This window comes from Protomyctophum parallelum (genome assembly GCF_964188405.1).
Source record: "Protomyctophum parallelum genome assembly, chromosome: 12".
Classification (NCBI taxonomy): Eukaryota; Metazoa; Chordata; class Actinopteri; order Myctophiformes; family Myctophidae; genus Protomyctophum; species Protomyctophum parallelum.
Genome location: NC_139712.1, coordinates 26,668,107 through 26,689,737, shown reverse-complemented (window position 1 = coordinate 26,689,737; position 21,631 = coordinate 26,668,107).

Genomic DNA, 21,631 nt, shown 5'->3' with positions numbered 1-21,631 from the left:
TTTGAAAAAAAAATTATCCTCGTTTTTCATCGTTTTTGAACATGGGCTATAGCCCCTACCGTACGGCATACTATAGCACGCAGTTTTTCATCATTTTTGAGGATTTGAAAAAATTTCAAAATTTCAAAAAACATGGGTTATAGCCCATCGTTTTTTTAATTTTTGAAAAAAATGTTATCCTTGTTTTTTCATCGTTTTTGAACATGGGCTATAGCTCCTACCGTACGGCATACTATAGCACGCCGTTTTTCATCATTTTTGAGGATTTGAAAAAAAATCAAAATTTCAAAAAACATGGGTTATAGCACATTGTTTTTTGAATTTTTGAAAAAAATGTTATCCTCGTTTTTCATCGTTTTTGAGCATGGGCTATAGCCCCTACCGTACGGCATACTATAGCACGCAGTTTTTCATCATTTTTGAGGATTTGAAAAAATTTCAAAATTTCAAAAAACATGGGTTATAGCCCATCGTTTTTTTAATTTTTGAAAAAAATGTTATCCTCGTTTTTCATCGTTTTTGAACATGGGCTATAGCCCCTACCGTACGGCATACTATAGCACGCCGTTTTTCATCATTTTTGAGGATTTGAAAAAAATTCAACATTTCAAAAAACATGGGTTATAGCCCATCTTTTTTTTTTTTTTTGAAAAAAATGTTATCCTCGTTTTTCATCGTTTTTGAACATGGGCTATAGCCCCTACCGTACGGCATACTATAGCACGCCGTTTTTCATAATTTTTGAGGATTTGAAAAAATTCAAAAAATTCAAAAAACATGGGTTATAGCCCATCGTTTTTTGAATTTTTGTAAAAAATGTTATCCTCGTTTTTCATCGTTATTGAACATGGGCTATAGCCCCTACCGTACGGCATACTATAGCATGCCGTTTTTCATCATTTTTGAGGATTTGAAAAAAATTCAAAATTTAAAAAAACATGGGTTATAGCACATTGTTTTTTGAATTTTTGAAAAAAATGTTATCCTCGTTTTTCATCGTTTTTGAGCATGGGCTATAGCCCCTACCGTACGGCATACTATAGCACGCAGTTTTTCATCATTTTTGAGGATTTGAAAAAAATTCAAAATTTCAAAAAACATGGGTTATAGCCCATTGTTTTTTGAATTTTTGAAAAAAAATGTATCCTCGTTTTTCATCGTTTTTGAGCATGGGCTATAGCCCCTACCGTACGGCATACTATAGCACGCAGTTTTTCATCATTTTTGAGGATTTGAAAAAAATTCAAAATTTCAAAAAACATGGGTTATAGCCCATCGTTTTTTTAATTTTTGAAAAAAATGTTATCCTCGTTTTTCATCGTTTTTGAGCATGGGCTATAGCCCCTACCGTACGGCATACTATAGCACGCAGTTTTTCATCATTTTTGAGGATTTGAAAAAAATTCAAATTTTCAAAAAACATGGGTTATAGCCCATCGTTTTTTTTATTTTTGAAAAAAATGTTATCCTTGTTTTTCATCGTTTTTGAACATGTGCTATAGCTCCTACCGTACGGCATACTATAGCACGCCGTTTTTCATCATTTTTGAGGATTTGAAAAAAATTCAAAATTTCAAAAAACATGGGTTATAGCCCATTGTTTTTAGAATTTTTGAAAAAAATGTTATCCTCGTTTTTCATCGTTTTTGAGCATGGGCTATAGCCCCTACCGTACGGCATACTATAGCACGCAGTTTTTCATCATTTTTGAGGATTTGAAAAAAATTCAAAATTTCAAAAAACATGGGTTATAGCCCATCGTTTTTTTAATTTTTGAAAAAAATGTTATCCTCGTTTTTCATCGTTTTTGAGCATGGGCTATAGCCCCTACCGTACGGCATACTATAGCACGCAGTTTTTCATCATTTTTGAGGATTTGAAAAAAATTCAAATTTTCAAAAAACATGGGTTATAGCCCATCGTTTTTTTAATTTTTGAAAAAAATGTTATCCTCGTTTTTCATCGTTTTTGAACATGGGCTATAGCCCCTACCGTACGGCATACTATAGCACGCAGTTTTTCATCATTTTTGAGGATTTGAAAAAATTTAAAAATTTCAAAAAACATGGGTTATAGCCCATCGTTTTTTTAATTTTTGAAAAAAATGTTATCCTTGTTTTTCATCGTTTTTGAACATGGGCTATAGCTCCTACCGTACGGCATACTATAGCACGCCGTTTTTCATCATTTTTGAGGATTTGAAAAAAATTCAAAATTTCAAAAAACATGGGTTATAGCCCATCATTTATTTTATTTTTTGAAAAAAATGTTATCCTCGTTTTTCATCGTTTTTGAACATGGGTTATAGCCCCTACCGTACGGCATACTATAGCACGCCGTTTTTCATAATTTTTGAGGATTTGAAAAAATTCAAATTTTCAAAAAACATGGGTTATAGCCCATCGTTTTTTTTATTTTTGAAAAAAATGTTATCCTTGTTTTTCATCGTTTTTGAACATGTGCTATAGCTCCTACCGTACGGCATACTATAGCACGCCGTTTTTCATCATTTTTGAGGATTTGAAAAAAATTCAAAATTTCAAAAAACATGGGTTATAGCCCATTGTTTTTTGAATTTTTGAAAAAAATGTTATCCTCGTTTTTCATCGTTTTTGAGCATGGGCTATAGCCCCTACCGTACGGCATACTATAGCACGCAGTTTTTCATCATTTTTGAGGATTTGAAAAAAATTCAAAATTTCAAAAACATGGGTTATAGCCCATCGTTTTTTTAATTTTTGAAAAAAATGTTATCCTTGTTTTTCATCGTTTTTGAACATGGGCTATAGCTCCTACCGTACGGCATACTATAGCACGCCGTTTTTCATCATTTTTGAGGATTTGAAAAAAATTCAAAATTTCAAAAAACATGGGTTATAGCACATCGTTTTTTTAATTTTTGAAAAAAATGTTATCCTTGTTTTTCATCGTTTTTGAACATGTGCTATAGCTCCTACCGTACGGCATACTATAGCACGCCGTTTTTCATCATTTTTGAGGATTTGAAAAAAATTCAAAATTTCAAAAAACATGGGTTATAGCCCATTGTTTTTTGAATTTTTGAAAAAAATGTTATCCTCGTTTTTCATCGTTTTTGAGCATGGGCTATAGCCCCTACCGTACGGCATACTATATTACGCAGTTTTTCATCATTTTTGAGGATTTGAAAAAAATTCAAAATTTCAAAAAACATGGGTTATAGCCCATCGTTTTTTTAATTTTTGAAAAAAATGTTATCCTCGTTTTTCATCGTTTTTGAGCATGGGCTATAGCCCCTACCGTACGGCATACTATAGCACGCACTTTTTCATCATTTTTGAGGATTTGAAAAAAATTCAAAATTTCAAAAAACATGGGTTATAGCCCATCGTTTTTTTAATTTTTGAAAAAAATGTTATCCTCGTTTTTCATCGTTTTTGAACATGGGCTATAGCCCCTACCGTACGGCATACTATAGCACGCAGTTTTTCATCATTTTTGAGGATTTGAAAAAATTTCAAAATTTCAAAAAACATGGGTTATAGCCCATCGTTTTTTTAATTTTTGAAAAAAATGTTATCCTTGTTTTTCATCGTTTTTGAACATGGGCTATAGCTCCTACCGTACGGCATACTATAGCACGCCGTTTTTCATCATTTTTGAGGATTTGAAAAAAATTCAAAATTTCAAAAAACATGGGTTATAGCCCATCATTTATTTTATTTTTTGAAAAAAATGTTATCCTCGTTTTTCATCGTTTTTGAACATGGGCTATAGCCCCTACCGTACGGCATACTATAGCACGCCGTTTTTCATAATTTTTGAGGATTTGAAAAAATTCAAATTTTCAAAAAACATGGGTTATAGCCCATCGTTTTTTTTATTTTTGAAAAAAATGTTATCCTTGTTTTTCATCGTTTTTGAACATGTGCTATAGCTCCTACCGTACGGCATACTATAGCACGCCGTTTTTCATCATTTTTGAGGATTTGAAAAAAATTCAAAATTTCAAAAAACATGGATTATAGCCCATTGTTTTTTGAATTTTTGAAAAAAATGTTATCCTCGTTTTTCATCGTTTTTGAGCATGGGCTATAGCCCCTACCGTACGGCATACTATAGCACGCAGTTTTTCATCATTTTTGAGGATTTGAAAAAAATTCAAAATTTCAAAAAACATGGGTTATAGCCCATCGTTTTTTTAATTTTTGAAAAAAATGTTATCCTTGTTTTTCATCGTTTTTGAACATGGGCTATAGCTCCTACCGTACGGCATACTATAGCACGCCGTTTTTCATCATTTTTGAGGATTTGAAAAAAATTCAAAATTTCAAAAAACATGGGTTATAGCACATCGTTTTTTTAATTTTTGAAAAAAATGTTATCCTCGTTTTTCATCGTTTTTGAACATGGGCTATAGCCCCTACCGTACGGCATACTATAGCACGCCGTTTTTCATCATTTTTGAGGATTTGAAAAAAATTCAAAATTTCAAAAAACATGGGTTATAGCCCATCGTTTTTTTATTTTTTGAAAAAAATGTTATCCTCGTTTTTCATCGTTTTTGAACATGGGCTATAGCCCCTACCGTACGGCATACTATAGCACGCCGTTTTTCATAATTTTTGAGGATTTGAAAAAAAATCAAAATTTCAAAAAACATGGGTTATAGCCCATCATTTATTTATTTTTTTGAAAAAAATGTTATCCTCGTTTTTCATCGTTTTTGAACATGGGCTATAGCCCCTACCGTACGGCATACTATAGCACGCCGTTTTTCATAATTTTTTAGGATTTGAAAAAATTCAAAAAATTCAAAAAACATGGGTTATAGCCCATCGTTTTTTGAATTTTTGTAAAAAATGTTATCCTCGTTTTTCATCGTTTTTGAACATGGGCTATAGCCCCTACCGTACGGCATACTATAGCATGCCGTTTTTCATCATTTTTGAGGATTTGAAAAAAATTCAAAAATTCAAAAAACATGGGTTATAGCCCATCGTTTTTTGAATTTTTGAAAAAAATGTTATCCTCGTTTTTCATCGTTTTTGTACATGGGCTATAGCTCCTACCGTACGGCATACTATAGCACGCCGTTTTTCATCATTTTTGAGGATTTGAAAAAAATTCAAAATTTCAAAAAACATGGGTTATAGCCCATCGTTTTTTTAATTTTTGAAAAAAATGTTATCCTCGTTTTTCATCGTTTTTGAGCATGGGCTATAGCCCCTACCGTACGGCATACTATAGCACGCAGTTTTTCATCATTTTTGAGGATTTGAAAAAAATTCAAAATTTCAAAAAACATGGGTTATAGCCCATCGTTTTTTTAATTTTTGAAAAAAATGTTATCCTCGTTTTTCATCGTTTTTGAACATGGGCTATAGCCCCTACCGTACGGCATACTATAGCACGCAGTTTTTCATCATTTTTGAGGATTTGAAAAAAATTCAAAATTTCAAAAAACATGGGTTATAGCCCATCGTTTTTTTAATTTTTGAAAAAAATGTTATCCTTGTTTTTCATCGTTTTTGAACATGGGCTATAGCTCCTACCGTACGGCATACTATAGCACGCCGTTTTTCATCATTTTTGAGGATTTGAAAAAAATTCAAAATTTCAAAAAACATGGGTTATAGCCCATTGTTTTTTGAATTTTTGAAAAAAATGTTATCCTCGTTTTTCATCGTTTTTGAGCATGGGCTATAGCCCCTACCGTACGGCATACTATAGCACGCAGTTTTTCATCATTTTTGAGGATTTGAAAAAAATTCAAAATTTCAAAAAACATGGGTTATAGCCCATCGTTTTTTTAATTTTTGAAAAAAATGTTATCCTTGTTTTTCATCGTTTTTGAACATGGGCTATAGCTCCTACCGTACGGCATACTATAGCACGCCGTTTTTCATCATTTTTGAGGATTTGAAAAAAATTCAAAATTTCAAAAAACATGGGTTATAGCACATAGTTTTTTTAATTTTTGAAAAAAATGTTATCCTCGTTTTTCATCGTTTTTGAACATGGGCTATAGCCCCTACCGTACGGCATACTATAGCACGCCGTTTTTCATCATTTTTGAGGATTTGAAAAAAATTCAAAATTTCAAAAAACATGGGTTATAGCCCATCGTTTTTTTATTTTTTGAAAAAAATGTTATCCTCGTTTTTCATCGTTTTTGAACATGGGCTATAGCCCCTACCGTACGGCATACTATAGCACGCCGTTTTTCATAATTTTTGAGGATTTGAAAAAAAATCAAAATTTCAAAAAACATGGGTTATAGCCCATCATTTATTTATTTTTTTGAAAAAAATGTTATCCTCGTTTTTCATCGTTTTTGAACATGGGCTATAGCCCCTACCGTACGGCATACTATAGCACGCCGTTTTTCATAATTTTTTAGGATTTGAAAAAATTCAAAAAATTCAAAAAACATGGGTTATAGCCCATCGTTTTTTGAATTTTTGTAAAAAATGTTATCCTCGTTTTTCATCGTTTTTGAACATGGGCTATAGCCCCTACCGTACGGCATACTATAGCATGCCGTTTTTCATCATTTTTGAGGATTTGAAAAAAATTCAAAAATTCAAAAAACATGGGTTATAGCCCATCGTTTTTTGAATTTTTGAAAAAAATGTTATCCTCGTTTTTCATCGTTTTTGTACATGGGCTATAGCTCCTACCGTACGGCATACTATAGCACGCCGTTTTTCATCATTTTTGAGGATTTGAAAAAAATTCAAAATTTCAAAAAACATGGGTTATAGCCCATCGTTTTTTTAATTTTTGAAAAAAATGTTATCCTCGTTTTTCATCGTTTTTGAGCATGGGCTATAGCCCCTACCGTACGGCATACTATAGCACGCAGTTTTTCATCATTTTTGAGGATTTGAAAAAAATTCAAAATTTCAAAAAACATGGGTTATAGCCCATCGTTTTTTTAATTTTTGAAAAAAATGTTATCCTCGTTTTTCATCGTTTTTGAACATGGGCTATAGCCCCTACCGTACGGCATACTATAGCACGCAGTTTTTCATCATTTTTGAGGATTTGAAAAAAATTCAAAATTTCAAAAAACATGGGTTATAGCCCATCGTTTTTTTAATTTTTGAAAAAAATGTTATCCTTGTTTTTCATCGTTTTTGAACATGGGCTATAGCTCCTACCGTACGGCATACTATAGCACGCCGTTTTTCATCATTTTTGAGGATTTGAAAAAAATTCAAAATTTCAAAAAACATGGGTTATAGCCCATTGTTTTTTGAATTTTTGAAAAAAATGTTATCCTCGTTTTTCATCGTTTTTGAGCATGGGCTATAGCCCCTACCGTACGGCATACTATAGCACGCAGTTTTTCATCATTTTTGAGGATTTGAAAAAAATTCAAAATTTCAAAAAACATGGGTTATAGCCCATCGTTTTTTTAATTTTTGAAAAAAATGTTATCCTCGTTTTTCATCGTTTTTGAGCATGGGCTATAGCCCCTACCGTACGGCATACTATAGCACGCAGTTTTTCATCATTTTTGAGGATTTGAAAAAAATTCAAAATTTCAAAAAACATGGGTTATAGCCCATCGTTTTTTTAATTTTTGAAAAAAATGTTATCCTCGTTTTTCATCGTTTTTGAACATGGGCTATAGCCCCTACCGTACGGCATACTATAGCACGCAGTTTTTCATCATTTTTGAGGATTTGAAAAAAAATCAAAATTTCAAAAAACATGGGTTATAGCCCATCGTTTTTTTAATTTTTGAAAAAAATGTTATCCTTGTTTTTCATCGTTTTTGAACATGGGCTATAGCTCCTACCGTACGGCATACTATAGCACGCCGTTTTTCATCATTTTTGAGGATTTGAAAAAAATTCAAAATTTCAAAAAACATGGGTTATAGCCCATTGTTTTTTGAATTTTTGAAAAAAATGTTATCCTCGTTTTTCATCGTTTTTGAGCATGGGCTATAGCCCCTACCGTACGGCATACTATAGCACGCAGTTTTTCATCATTTTTGAGGATTTGAAAAAAATTCAAAATTTCAAAAAACATGGGTTATAGCCCATCGTTTTTTTAATTTTTGAAAAAAATGTTATCCTCGTTTTTCATCGTTTTTGAGCATGGGCTATAGCCCCTACCGTACGGCATACTATAGCACGCAGTTTTTCATCATTTTTGAGGATTTGAAAAAAATTCAAAATTTCAAAAAACATGGGTTATATCCCATCGTTTTTTAAATTTTTGAAAAAAATGTTATCCTCGTTTTTCATCGTTTTTGAACATGGGCTATAGACCCTACCGTACGGCATACTATAGCACGCAGTTTTTCATCATTTTTGAGGATTTGAAAAAATGTCAAAATTTAAAAAAACATGGGTTATATCCCATCGTTTTTTAAATTTTTGAAAAAAATGTTATCCTTGTTTTTCATCGTTTTTGAACATGGGCTATAGCTCCTACCGTACGGCATACTATAGCAAGCCGTTTTTCATCATTTTTGAGGATTTGAAAAAAATTCAAATTTTCAAAAAACATGGGTTATAGCCCATTGTTTTTTGAATTTTTGAAAAAAATGTTATCCTCGTTTTTCATCGTTTTTGAGCATGGGCTATAGCCCCTACCGTACGGCATACTATAGCACGCAGTTTTTCATCATTTTTGAGGATTTGAAAAAAATTCAAAATTTCAAAAAACATGGGTTATAGCCCATCGTTTTTTTAATTTTTGAAAAAAATGTTATCCTCGTTTTTCATCGTTTTTGAACATGGGCTATAGCCCCTACCGTACGGCATACTATAGCACGCAGTTTTTCATCATTTTTGAGGATTTGAAAAAAATTCAAAATTTCAAAAAACATGGGTTATAGCCCATCGTTTTTTTAATTTTTGAAAAAAATGTTATCCTTGTTTTTCATCGTTTTTGAACATGGGCTATAGCTCCTACCGTACGGCATACTATAGCACGCCGTTTTTCATCATTTTTGAGGATTTGAAAATATTTCAAAATTTCAAAAAACATGGGTTATAGCCCATTGTTTTTTGAATTTTTGAAAAAAATGTTATCCTCGTTTTTCATCGTTTTTGAGCATGGGCTATAGCCCCTACCGTACGGCATACTATAGCACGCAGTTTTTCATCATTTTTGAGGATTTGAAAAAAATTCAAATTTTCAAAAAACATGGGTTATAGCCCATCGTTTTTTTAATTTTTGAAAAAAATGTTATCCTCGTTTTTCATCGTTTTTGAGCATGGGCTATAGCCCCTACCGTACGGCATACTATAGCACGCAGTTTTTCATCATTTTTGAGGATTTGAAAAAAATTCAAAATTTCAAAAAACATGGGTTATAGCCCATCGTTTTTTAAATTTTTGAAAAAAATGTTATCCTCGTTTTTCATCGTTTTTGAACATGGGCTATAGACCCTACCGTACGGCATACTATAGCACGCAGTTTTTCATCATTTTTGAGGATTTGAAAAAATTTCAAAATTTCAAAAAACATGGGTTATAGCCCATCGTTTTTTTAATTTTTGAAAAAAATGTTATCCTTGTTTTTCATCGTTTTTGAACATGGGCTATAGCTCCTACCGTACGGCATACTATAGCAAGCCGTTTTTCATCATTTTTGAGGATTTGAAAAAAATTCAAAATTTCAAAAAACATGGGTTATAGCCCATTGTTTTTTGAATTTTTGAAAAAAATGTTATCCTCGTTTTTCATCGTTTTTGAGCATGGGCTATAGCCCCTACCGTACGGCATACTATAGCACGCAGTTTTTCATCATTTTTGAGGATTTGAAAAAAATTCAAAATTTCAAAAAACATGGGTTATAGCCCATCGTTTTTTTAATTTTTGAAAAAAATGTTATCCTCGTTTTTCATCGTTTTTGAACATGGGCTATAGCCCCTACCGTACGGCATACTATAGCACGCAGTTTTTCATCATTTTTGAGGATTTGAAAAAAAATCAAAATTTCAAAAAACATGGGTTATAGCCCATCGTTTTTTTAATTTTTGAAAAAAATGTTATCCTCGTTTTTCATCGTTTTTGAACATGGGCTATAGCCCCTACTGTACGGCATACTATAGCACGCCGTTTTTCATCATATTTGAGGATTTGAAAAAATTTCAAAATTTCAAAAAACATGGGTTATAGCCCATCGTTTTTTTTATTTTTGAAAAAAGATGTTATCCTTGTTTTTCATCGTTTTTGAACATGGGCTATAGCCTCTACCGTACGGCATACTATAGCACGCCGTTTTTCATCATTTTTGAGGATTTGAAAAAAATTCTAAATTTCAAAAAACATGGGTTATAGCCCATCGTTTTTTGAATTTTAGAAAAAAATGTTATCCTCGTTTTTCATCGTTTTTGAACATGGGCTATAGCCCCTACCGTACGGCATAATATAGCACGCCGTTTTTCATCATTTTTGAGGATTTGAATTTTTTTTGTAACTTTAAAAAACATGGGTTATAGCCCATCGTTTTTTTAATTTTTGAAAAAAATGTTATCCTCGTTTTTCATCGTTTTTGAGCATGGGCTATAGCCCCTACCGTACGGCATACTATAGCACGCAGTTTTTCATCATTTTTGAGGATTTGAAAAAAATTCAAAATTTCAAAAAACATGGGTTATAGCCCATCGTTTTTTTAATTTTTGAAAAAAATGTTATCCTCGTTTTTCATCGTTTTTGAACATGGGCTATAGCCCCTACCGTACGGCATACTATAGCACGCAGTTTTTCATCATTTTTGAGGATTTGAAAAAAAATCTAAATTTCAAAAAACATGGGTTATAGCCCATCGTTTTTTTAATTTTTGAAAAAAAAATTATCCTCGTTTTTCATCGTTTTTGAACATGGGCTATAGCCCCTACCGTACGGCATACTATAGCACGCCGTTTTTCATCATTTTTGAGGATTTGAAAAAATTTAAAATTTTCAAAAAACATGGGTTATAGCCCATCGTTTTTTTTATTTTTGAAAAAAATGTTATCCTTGTTTTTCATCGTTTTTGAACATGGGCTATAGCCTCTACCGTACGGCATACTATAGCACGCCGTTTTTCATCATTTTTGAGGATTTGAAAAAAATTCAAAATTTCAAAAAACATGGGTTATAGCCCATCGTTTTTTGAATTTTTGAAAAAAATGTTATCCTCGTTTTTCATCGTTTTTGAACATGGGCTATAGCCCCTACCGTACGGCATAATATAGCACGCCGTTTTTCATCATTTTTGAGGATTTGAATTTTTTTTGTAACTTTAAAAAACATGGGTTATAGCCCATCGTTTTTTTAATTTTTGAAAAAAATGTTATCCTCGTTTTTCATCGTTTTTGAGCATGGGCTATAGCCCCTACCGTACGGCATACTATAGCACGCAGTTTTTCATCATTTTTGAGGATTTGAAAAAAATTCAAAATTTCAAAAAACATGGGTTATAGCCCATCGTTTTTTTTATTTTTGAAAAAAATGTTATCCTCGTTTTTCATCGTTTTTGAACATGGGCTATAGCCCCTACCGTACGGCATACTATAGCACACAGTTTTTCATCATTTTTGAGAATTTGAAAAAAATTCAAAATAAAAAAAAACATGGGTTATAGCCCATCGTTTTTTGAATTTTTGAAAAAAATGTTATCCTCGTTTTTCATCGTTTTTGAACATGGGCTATAGCCCCTACCGTACGGCATAATATAGCACGCCGTTTTTCATCATTTTTAAGGATTTGAATTTTTTTTTTAATTTTAAAAACATGGGTTATAGCCCATCGTTTTTTGAATTTTTGTAAAAAATGTTATCCTCGTTTTTCCTCGTTTTTGAACATGGGCTATAGCCCCTACCGTACGGCATAATATAGCACGCCGTTTTTAATCATTTTTGAGGATTTGAAAAAATTTCAAAATTTCAAAAAACATGGGTTATAGCCCATCGTTTTTTTAATTTTTGAAAAAAATGTTATCCTCGTTTTTCATCGTTTTTGAGCATGGGCTATAGCCCCTACCGTACGGCATACTATAGCACGCAGTTTTTCATCATTTTTGAGGATTTGAAAAAAATTCAAAATTTCTAAAAACATGGGTTATAGCCCATCGTTTTTTAAATTTTTGAAAAAAATGTTATCCTTGTTTTTCATCGTTTTTGAACATGGGCTATAGACCCTACCGTACGGCATACTATAGCACGCAGTTTTTCATCATTTTTGAGGATTTGAAAAAAATTCAAAATTTCAAAAAACATGGGTTATAGCCCATCGTTTTTTTAATTTTTGAAAAAAATGTTATCCTTGTTTTTCATCGTTTTTGAACATGGGCTATAGCTCCTACCGTACGGCATACTATAGCAAGCCGTTTTTCATCATTTTTGAGGATTTGAAAAAAATTCAAAATTTCAAAAAACATGGGTTATAGCCCATTGTTTTTTGAATTTTTGAAAAAAATGTTATCCTCGTTTTTCATCGTTTTTGAGCATGGGCTATAGCCCCTACCGTACGGCATACTATAGCACGCAGTTTTTCGTCATTTTTGAGGATTTGAAAAAAATTCAAAATTTCAAAAAACATGGGTTATAGCCCATCGTTTTTTTAATTTTTGAAAAAAATGTTATCCTCGTTTTTCATCGTTTTTGAACATGGGCTATAGCCCCTACCGTACGGCATACTATAGCACGCAGTTTTTCATCATTTTTGAGGATTTGAAAAAAAATCAAAATTTCAAAAAACATGGGTTATAGCCCATCGTTTTTTTAATTTTTGAAAAAAATGTTATCCTCGTTTTTCATCGTTTTTGAACATGGGCTATAGCCCCTACCGTACGGCATACTATAGCACGCCGTTTTTCATCATTTTTGAGGATTTGAAAAAATTAAAAAATTTCAAAAAACATGGGTTATAGCCCATCGTTTTTTGAATTTTTGAAAAAAATGTTATCCTCGTTTTTCATCGTTTTTGAACATGGGCTATAGCCCCTACCGTACGGCATAATATAGCACGCCGTTTTTCATCATTTTTGAGGATTTGAATTTTTTTTGTAACTTTAAAAAACATGGGTTATAGCCCATCGTTTTTTTAATTTTTGAAAAAAATGTTATCCTCGTTTTATCGTTTTTGAGCATGGGCTATAGCCCCTACCGTACGGCATACTATAGCACGCAGTTTTTCATCATTTTTGAGGATTTGAAAAAATTTCAAAATTTCAAAAAACATGGGTTATAGCCCATCGTTTTTTAAATTTAAAAAAAAAATGTTATCCTCGTTTTTCATCGTTTTTGAACATGGGCTATAGCCCCTACCGTACGGCATACTATAGCACACAGTTTTTCATCATTTTTGAGGATTTGAAAAAAATTCAAAATTTCCAAAAACATGGGTTATAGCCCATCGTTTTTTGAATTTTTGAAAAAAATGTTATCCTCGTTTTTCATCGTTTTTGAACATGGGCTATAGCCCCTACCGTACGGCATAATATAGCACGCCGTTTTTCATCATTTTTGAGGATTTGAATTTTTTTTTAAATTTTTAAAAACATGGGTTATAGCCCATCGTTTTTTGAATTTTTGTAAAAAATGTTATCCTCGTTTTTCATCGTTTTTGAACATGGGCTATAGCCCCTACCGTACGGCATAATATAGCACGCCGTTTTTCATCATTTTTGAGGATTTGAAAAAATTTAAAAATTTCAAAAAACATGGGTTATAGCCCATCGTTTTTTTTATTTTTGAAAAAAATGTTATCCTTGTTTTTCATCGTTTTTGAACATGGGCTATAGCCTCTACCGTACGGCATACTATAGCACGCCGTTTTTCATCATTTTTGAAGATTTGAAAAAAATTCAAAATTTCAAAAAACATGGGTTATAGCCCATCGTTTTTTGAATTTTTGAAAAAAATGTTATCCTCGTTTTTCATCGTTTTTGAACATGGGCTATAGCCCCTACCGTACGGCATAATATAGCACGCCGTTTTTCATCATTTTTGAGGATTTGAATTTTTTTTGTAACTTTAAAAAACATGGGTTATAGCCCATCGTTTTTTTAATTTTTGAAAAAAATGTTATCCTCGTTTTTCATCGTTTTTGAGCATGGGCTATAGCCCCTACCGTACGGCATACTATAGCACGCAGTTTTTCATCATTTTTGAGGATTTGAAAAAAATTAAAAATTTCAAAAAACATGGGTTATAGCCCATCGTTTTTTTAATTTTTGAAAAAAATGTTATCCTCGTTTTTCATCGTTTTTGAACATGGGCTATAGCCCCTACCGTACGGCATACTATAGCACACAGTTTTTCATCATTTTTGAGGATTTGAAAAAAATTCAAAATTTCAAAAAACATGGGTTATAGCCCATCGTTTTTTGAATTTTTGAAAAAAATGTTATCCTCGTTTTTCATCGTTTTTGAACATGGGCTATAGCCCCTACCGTACGGCATAATATAGCACGCCGTTTTTCATCATTTTTGAGGATTTTAATTTTTTTTTAAATTTTAAAAAACATGGGTTATAGCCCATCGTTTTTTGAATTTTTGTAAAAAATGTTATCCTCGTTTTTCATCGTTTTTGAACATGGGCTATAGCCCCTACCGTACGGCATACTATAGCACGCCATTTTTCATCATTTTTGAGGATTTGAAAAAAATTCAAAATTTCAAAAAACATGGGTTATAGCCCATCGTTTTTTTAATTTTTGAAAAAAATGTTATCCTCGTTTTTCATCGTTTTTGAACATGGGCTATAGTCCTACCGTACGGCATACTATAGCACGCCGTTTTTCATCATTTTTGAAGATTTGAAAAAAATCAAAATTTAAAAAAACATGGGTTATAGCCCATCGTTTTTTGAATTTTTGAAAAAAAGTTTATCCTCGTTTTTCATCGTTTTTGTACATGGGCTATAGCTCCTACCGTACGGCATACTATAGCACGCCGTTTTTCATCATTTTTGAGGATTTTAAAAATTTAAAAATTTAAAAAAACATGGGTTATAGCCCATCGTTTTTTGAGTTTTTGTAAAAAATGTTATCCTCTTTTTTCATCGTTTTTGAACATGGGCTATAGCCCCTACCGTACGGCATACTATAGCACGCCGTTTTTCATCATTTTTGAGGATTTGAAAAAAATTCAAAATTTCAAAAAACATGGGTTATAGCCCATCGTTTTTTTAATTTTTGAAAAAAATGTTATCCTCGTTTTTCATCGTTTTTGAACATGGTCTATAGCCCCTGCCGTACGGCATACTATAGCACGCCGTTTTTCATCATTTTTGAGGATTTGAAAAAAATTCAAAATTTCAAAAAACATGGGTTATAGCCCATCGTTTTTTGATTTTTTGAAAAAAATGTTATCCTCGTTTTTCATCGTTTTTGAACATGGGCTATAGCCCCTACCGTACGGCATACTATAGCACGCCATTTTTCATCATTTTTGAGGATTTGAAAAAAATTCAAAATTTCAAAAAACATGGGTTATAGCCCATCGTTTTTTTAATTTTTGAAAAAAATGTTATCCTCGTTTTTCATCGTTTTTGAACATGGGCTATAGTCCTACCGTACGGCATACTATAGCACGCCGTTTTTCATCATTTTTGAAGATTTGAAAAAAATCAAAATTTAAAAAAACATGGGTTATAGCCCATCGTTTTTAGAATTTTTGTAAAAAATGTTATCCTCGTTTTTCATCGTTTTTGAACATGGGCTATAGCCCCTACCGTACGGCATACTATAGCACGCCGTTTTTCATCATTTTTGAGGATTTGAAAAAAATTCAAAATTTCAAAAAACATGGGTTATAGCCCATCGTTTTTTTAATTTTTGAAAAAAATGTTATCCTCGTTTTTCATCGTTTTTGAGCATGGGCTATAGCCCCTACCGTACGGCATACTATAGCACGCAGTTTTTCATCATTTTTGAAGATTTGAAAAAAATTAAAAATTTCAAAAAACATGGGTTATAGCCCATCGTTTTTTAAATTTTTGAAAAAAATGTTATCCTCGTTTTTCATCGTTTTTGAACATGGGCTATAGCTCCTACCGTACGGCATACTATAGCACGCCGTTTTTCATCATTTTTGAGGATTTTAAAAAATTTCAACATTTCAAAAAACATGGGTTATAGCCCATCGTTTTTTTAATTTTTGAAAAAAATGTTATCCTTGTTTTTCATCGTTTTTGAACATGGGCTATAGCCCCTACCGTACGGCATACTATAGCACGCCGTTTTTCATAATTTTTGAGGATTTGAAAAAAATTCTACATTTCAAAAAACATTGGTTATAGCCCATCGTTTTTTGATTTTTTGAAAAAAAAATTATCCTCGTTTTTCATCGTTTTTGAACATGGGCTATAGCCCCTACCGTACGGCATACTATAGCACGCCGTTTTTCATCAGTTTTGAGGATTTGAAAAAAAATAAAAAATTCCAAAAACATGGGTTATAGCCCATCGTTTTTTGAAATTTTGAAAAAAAAAGTTAACCTCGTTTTTCATCATTTTTGACCATCCCACTGAGCAATAGCCGGCTATTAGACGTGCGTCTAAAAATGGGATAAAAAACGTCTAAAAATAGACGTCTAAAAAACGTCTAAAAATAGACGTCTAAAACACGTCTATTTTTAGACGTGTTTTAGACGTATATTTTTAGACGTTTTTTATCCCATTTTTAGACGCTCATCTAATAGCCCATACTGTACGGCATACTGTAGCATGCCATTTTTCATCATTTTTGAGGTTTTGAAAAAAATGAAAAAAAAAAAAAACATGTGTTATAGCCCATCGTTTTTTGAATTTTTGATATTTTTTTTATCCTGGTTTTTCATCATTTTTGACCATAGGCTATAGCCCATACCGTACGGCATACTATAGCACGCCGTTTTTCATCATTTTTGAGGATTTGAAAAAAAATCTAAAATTGGGTTATATTATAGCCCATCGTTTTTTGATTTAAAAAAATAATAATCCTTGTTTTTCATCATTTTTGACCATCCCACTGAGCAATAGCCGGCTATTAGACGTGCGTCTAAAAATGGGATACAAAACGTCAAAAAATAGACGTCTAAAAAACGTCAAAAAATAGACGTCTAAAAAACGTCTAAAAATAGACGTCTAAAACACGTCTTTTTTTAGACGTGTTTTAGACGTCTATTTTTAGACGTTTTTTATCCCATTTTTAGACGCTCATCTAATAGCCCATATCGTACGGCATACTGTAGCACGACGTTTTTCATCATTTTTGAGGATTTTAAAAGAATGGATGGAAAAGAACGATGTGTTATAGCCCATCGTTTTTTGAATTTTTGATATTTTATATCCTGGTTTTTCATCATTTTTGACCATAGGCTATAGCCCATACCGTACGGCATACTATAGCACGCCGTTTTTCATCATGTTTGAGGATTTGAAAAAAAATCTAAAATTGGGTTATATTATAGCCCATCGTTTTTTTATTTAAAAAAATTATAATCCTCGTTTTTCATAATTTTTGTCTAAAAATAGACGTCTAAAACACGTCTATTTTTAGACGTGTTTTAGACGTCTATTTTTAGACGTCTATTTTTAGACGTTTTTGATCCCATTTTTAGACGCTCATCTAATAGCCGATATCGTACGGCATACTGTAGCACGCCGTTTTTCATCATTTTTGACCATCCCACTGAGCAATAGCCGGCTATTAGACGTGCGTCTAAAAATGGGATAAAAACGTCTAAAAATAGACGTCTAAAAAACGTCCATGTGAGCCAGAGGCTGTGAGTTCAAATCCAGCTTAGTTCCTCCTCCTTTCACTCTGCAGCATGTTTTAGAGAATAACATCCATAAGAACACAAGAAAGAGATGGAAAGCTGAGGAGACCCTCAGAGAGCATGGTGGCCCTCTGTGGCCCTGTGTGGGCCCTCTGTGGCCCTGTGTGGGCCCTCTGTGGCCCTGTGTGGGCCCTCTGTGGCCCTGTGTGGGCCCTCTGTGGCCCTGTGTGGGCCCTCTGTGGCCCTCTGTGGCCCTGTGTGGGCCCTCTGTGGCCCTGTGTGGGCCCTCTGTGGCCCTGTGTGGGCCCTCTGTGGCCCTCTGTGATAAGCTGCTGTCTATAGACAGATTCCGTAGCGGGTCTCCTAACATTACAAAGATGCCCAGAACATCGGGATGAACCTGTGTAGTTTATGGCTGCTCCAACAGTAGTGGCAACATAAAGAAAAGGAAACGGAATGTCAAAATATCTTCCACGGTGGCTGAGACCAGAGCCATTGAGTAATGGTTGAGACAAAGCAGTGAAAGTAACGTTTGAAGCAGACTAACATCAGTCACTTTTCCATTCACTGTAGTAGAAGCTTGGTGCGGGGAAACCGCAGATGTGTCAACTCCGCCTACAGGAAATACGTAGGCTGCGACCATGAGACTCGCTACGGAATCGGTCTATATGTGAGCCACAGGTTGTGGGTTCAAGTTCAGCCCACAGCCTTGGACGGCATATTATAGCATGCCGTTTTTCATCATTTTCGAGGATTTGAAAAAGAAAAGCCGAAAATCACTCCGAGACCATGGGCTACAGTATATATATAGCCTCCTGTTCCAAACCATGAACTATAGTATGTCGTTTCTCGATTTTCATCTTTCTCTCAAAACCTCAAAATCGAGAAAAACGACATGCTCTAGCCTTCCGTCCGAAACCATGAACTATAGTATGTCGTTTTTTCTCGATTCTCATCTTTCTCTCAAAACCTCAAAAATCGAGAAAAACAACATGTTAGAGCCTTCCGTCCGAAAAAAAACATTTCAAATGGGAGTCACATGGTTTCATGACACAACCTTGTTGCATGTCTGTCTGTGGGACGATGAGCCGTACAGTAGCGATGTTTCCCCACCTATGGGACGAGGAGCCGTACAGTAGCGATGTTTCCCCACCCATGGGACGAGGAGCCGTACAGTAGCTATGTTTCCCCACCCATGGGACGAGGAGCCGTACAGTAGTGAAGTTTCCCCACCCATGGGACGATGAGCCGCCCAGCGATTCGCCAACCTCCTCCGGTCGGTCTTCGTTGTCCAGATTAGCATATGGGAGTGTCCAAGGTCGCCAGAGGTGCATACCTGTGTTGCAATTTACATCTCATTTAATCGGACAACCCCGAGAGGTCCAGGGTTCGCGCCTGGGATTGTGCAAAGCGTACTGTGAAAGAGAACTCTGTGAACCAAGTATTACATGTTGTAATTACAAATAGTCGGGTACTATTATGACTTATGATAACATTTAATGTAATAAAACACACAAGCAGGACACATGTAAAACATTAAGCCTTCCATCACTGCAGGGACTTGAACCCCATTTCAGAAACCTGAAAGTACCTTCTACCGGTGATTGTTTTGGCCATGCTAACGTAACATGTCCTTACTTGCATGATAAAATAAAACATCTGCTGATGCACAAACCTGGAATCATTGGATGTTACCCGTTGTATAGTTTAATTGATATTAATTAATTTGTGGATTAAATTTCCCCATTGACATGAATGGGAAAATGCAAAAACACTTGAGGGAGATATTCATAATAATTACAACTAGAACTGCACTCTGTCGAGTGCATACTTGCTTGTTGCACACTAGTAGGCCATAAATGGCCAACTAGCGCGCAAGTCCTTTCGACCGCTGTAAACTGTCAAATCTCAGTATCTCTGTGAAGGAACGTTTGAAATGTATAATTATTAGATGTAACTATTTGCTACCTACCTACTTTATGCATATAAACACCTAGTATTATTAAGTATGATTCAAGTCTCTATCTATATAAGTTTGGGTGAAGAGCTAGTCATACATATACACACCACGTACTCTGGTCCCAGCAGACCAGGCACAACTTGCTATTTTATTTTTACTGATTATGTATATAGTATACGTATGACTAGCTCTAAATGATGACGTAAGAGATATGGTCATTTGTGGTCGTTTGGTCCCAGCAAAGCAGGCATATACTATATAGGCATATACTATATATAGTATATATTTATAGTATATAGGCATATACTATATACGTATACATATATACTATATAGAGTGGAGTGTGTAGTTGTAAGTTGATTAGCGGTATACTGTGGTTACTTTGCGCCAAAAACCGTGACAGCTGTCCCGCCATTTGATGTTTATGCAAGAAAACAGCAAATCTGTGCCTGGTTTGCTGCGACCAAATGACCACAAATGACCATATTTCTTATGTCATCATTAAGAGCTAGTCATACATATACACACCACGTACTCTGGTCCCAGCAGATCAGGCACAATTTGCTATTTTATTTTTACTGATTATGTATATAGTATACGTATGACTAGCTCTAAATGATGACGTAAGAAATATATATAGTATATAGGCATATACTATATACGTATACATATATACTCTATACTATATACTGTATAAAGTGTGTAGTTGTAAGTTGATTAGTGGTATACTGTGGTTACTTTGCGCCAATAACCGTGACAGCTGTCCCGCCATTTGATGTTTATGCAAGAAAACAGCAAATCTGTGCCTGGTTTGCTGGGACCAAATGACCACAAATGACCATATTTCTTACGTCATCATTAAGAGCTAGTCATACATATACACACCACATACTCTGGTCCCAGCAGATCAGGCACAATTTGCTATTTTATTTTTACTGATTATGTATATAGTATACGTATGACTAGCCCTAAATGATGACGTAAGAAATATGGTCATTTGTGGTCATTTGGTCCCAGCAAAACAGGCACAGATTTGATGTTTTTCTGCATAAACATCGAATGGCGGGACAGATGTCACGGCGGAAGAGACCGGGCGAAAACATTACTTGCGCGCTCTGTTTGTGCAAGTAATAATTAATTAACTTAAAATTACATCGGTCGGCCTCATGGTGGCGCTATAACAGCCCACTTTACGTTTTGGCTTATAACTCGACCCGTAGGTCCTAAAATAACAATGGATTTCCCTGGATTCCTTGGGTCATGACGCATCTCCCCATATAGGCCACGCCCATTGACAATACAATCATAGTATTATGGCAAAGTGATCAACATCGCATAGAATACATCAGTCAATACAGTACAGGGGAACAAAGGCTTACTTTGGTCAAGTAGGCATGGCTGGAGGAGTGGGTAGTCAGTGAGGTCTGCATGTTGCCGGTGTGAAGGCTGGAGACTGAGTGAGGAGTGTGGGGTGAGTTGCTGGTTATATAGTGGCCCACCTAAGCTGTGATTGGCTAATGAGTTGAGTGGTGTGATGGCAAACACATGTGTGATTGTGGATGCAGGGAATGGGAAATGTCCAACCAGAGGCTGCCATTCTGACAGCATGGATATAATAATGTCCAACCAGAGGCTGCCATTCTGACAGCATGGATATAATAATGTCCAACCAGAGGCTGCCATTCTGACAGCATGGATATAATAATGTCCAACCAGAGGCTGCCATTCTGACAGCATGGATATAATAATGTCCAACCAGAGGCTGCCATTCTGACAGCATGGATATAATAATGTCCAACCAGAGGCTGCCATTCTGACAGCATGGATATAATTCACAACAACATCGTGACACAACAGCTCGTGTTGTTTCTGTGTGATTTATTCACCCGTTTGTGGCTCAATACATACAATGTACATACAAACCTGCTGCTATAGGGCATAGCAGTGCATGGCGGCCATTTTCTGGTTCCATC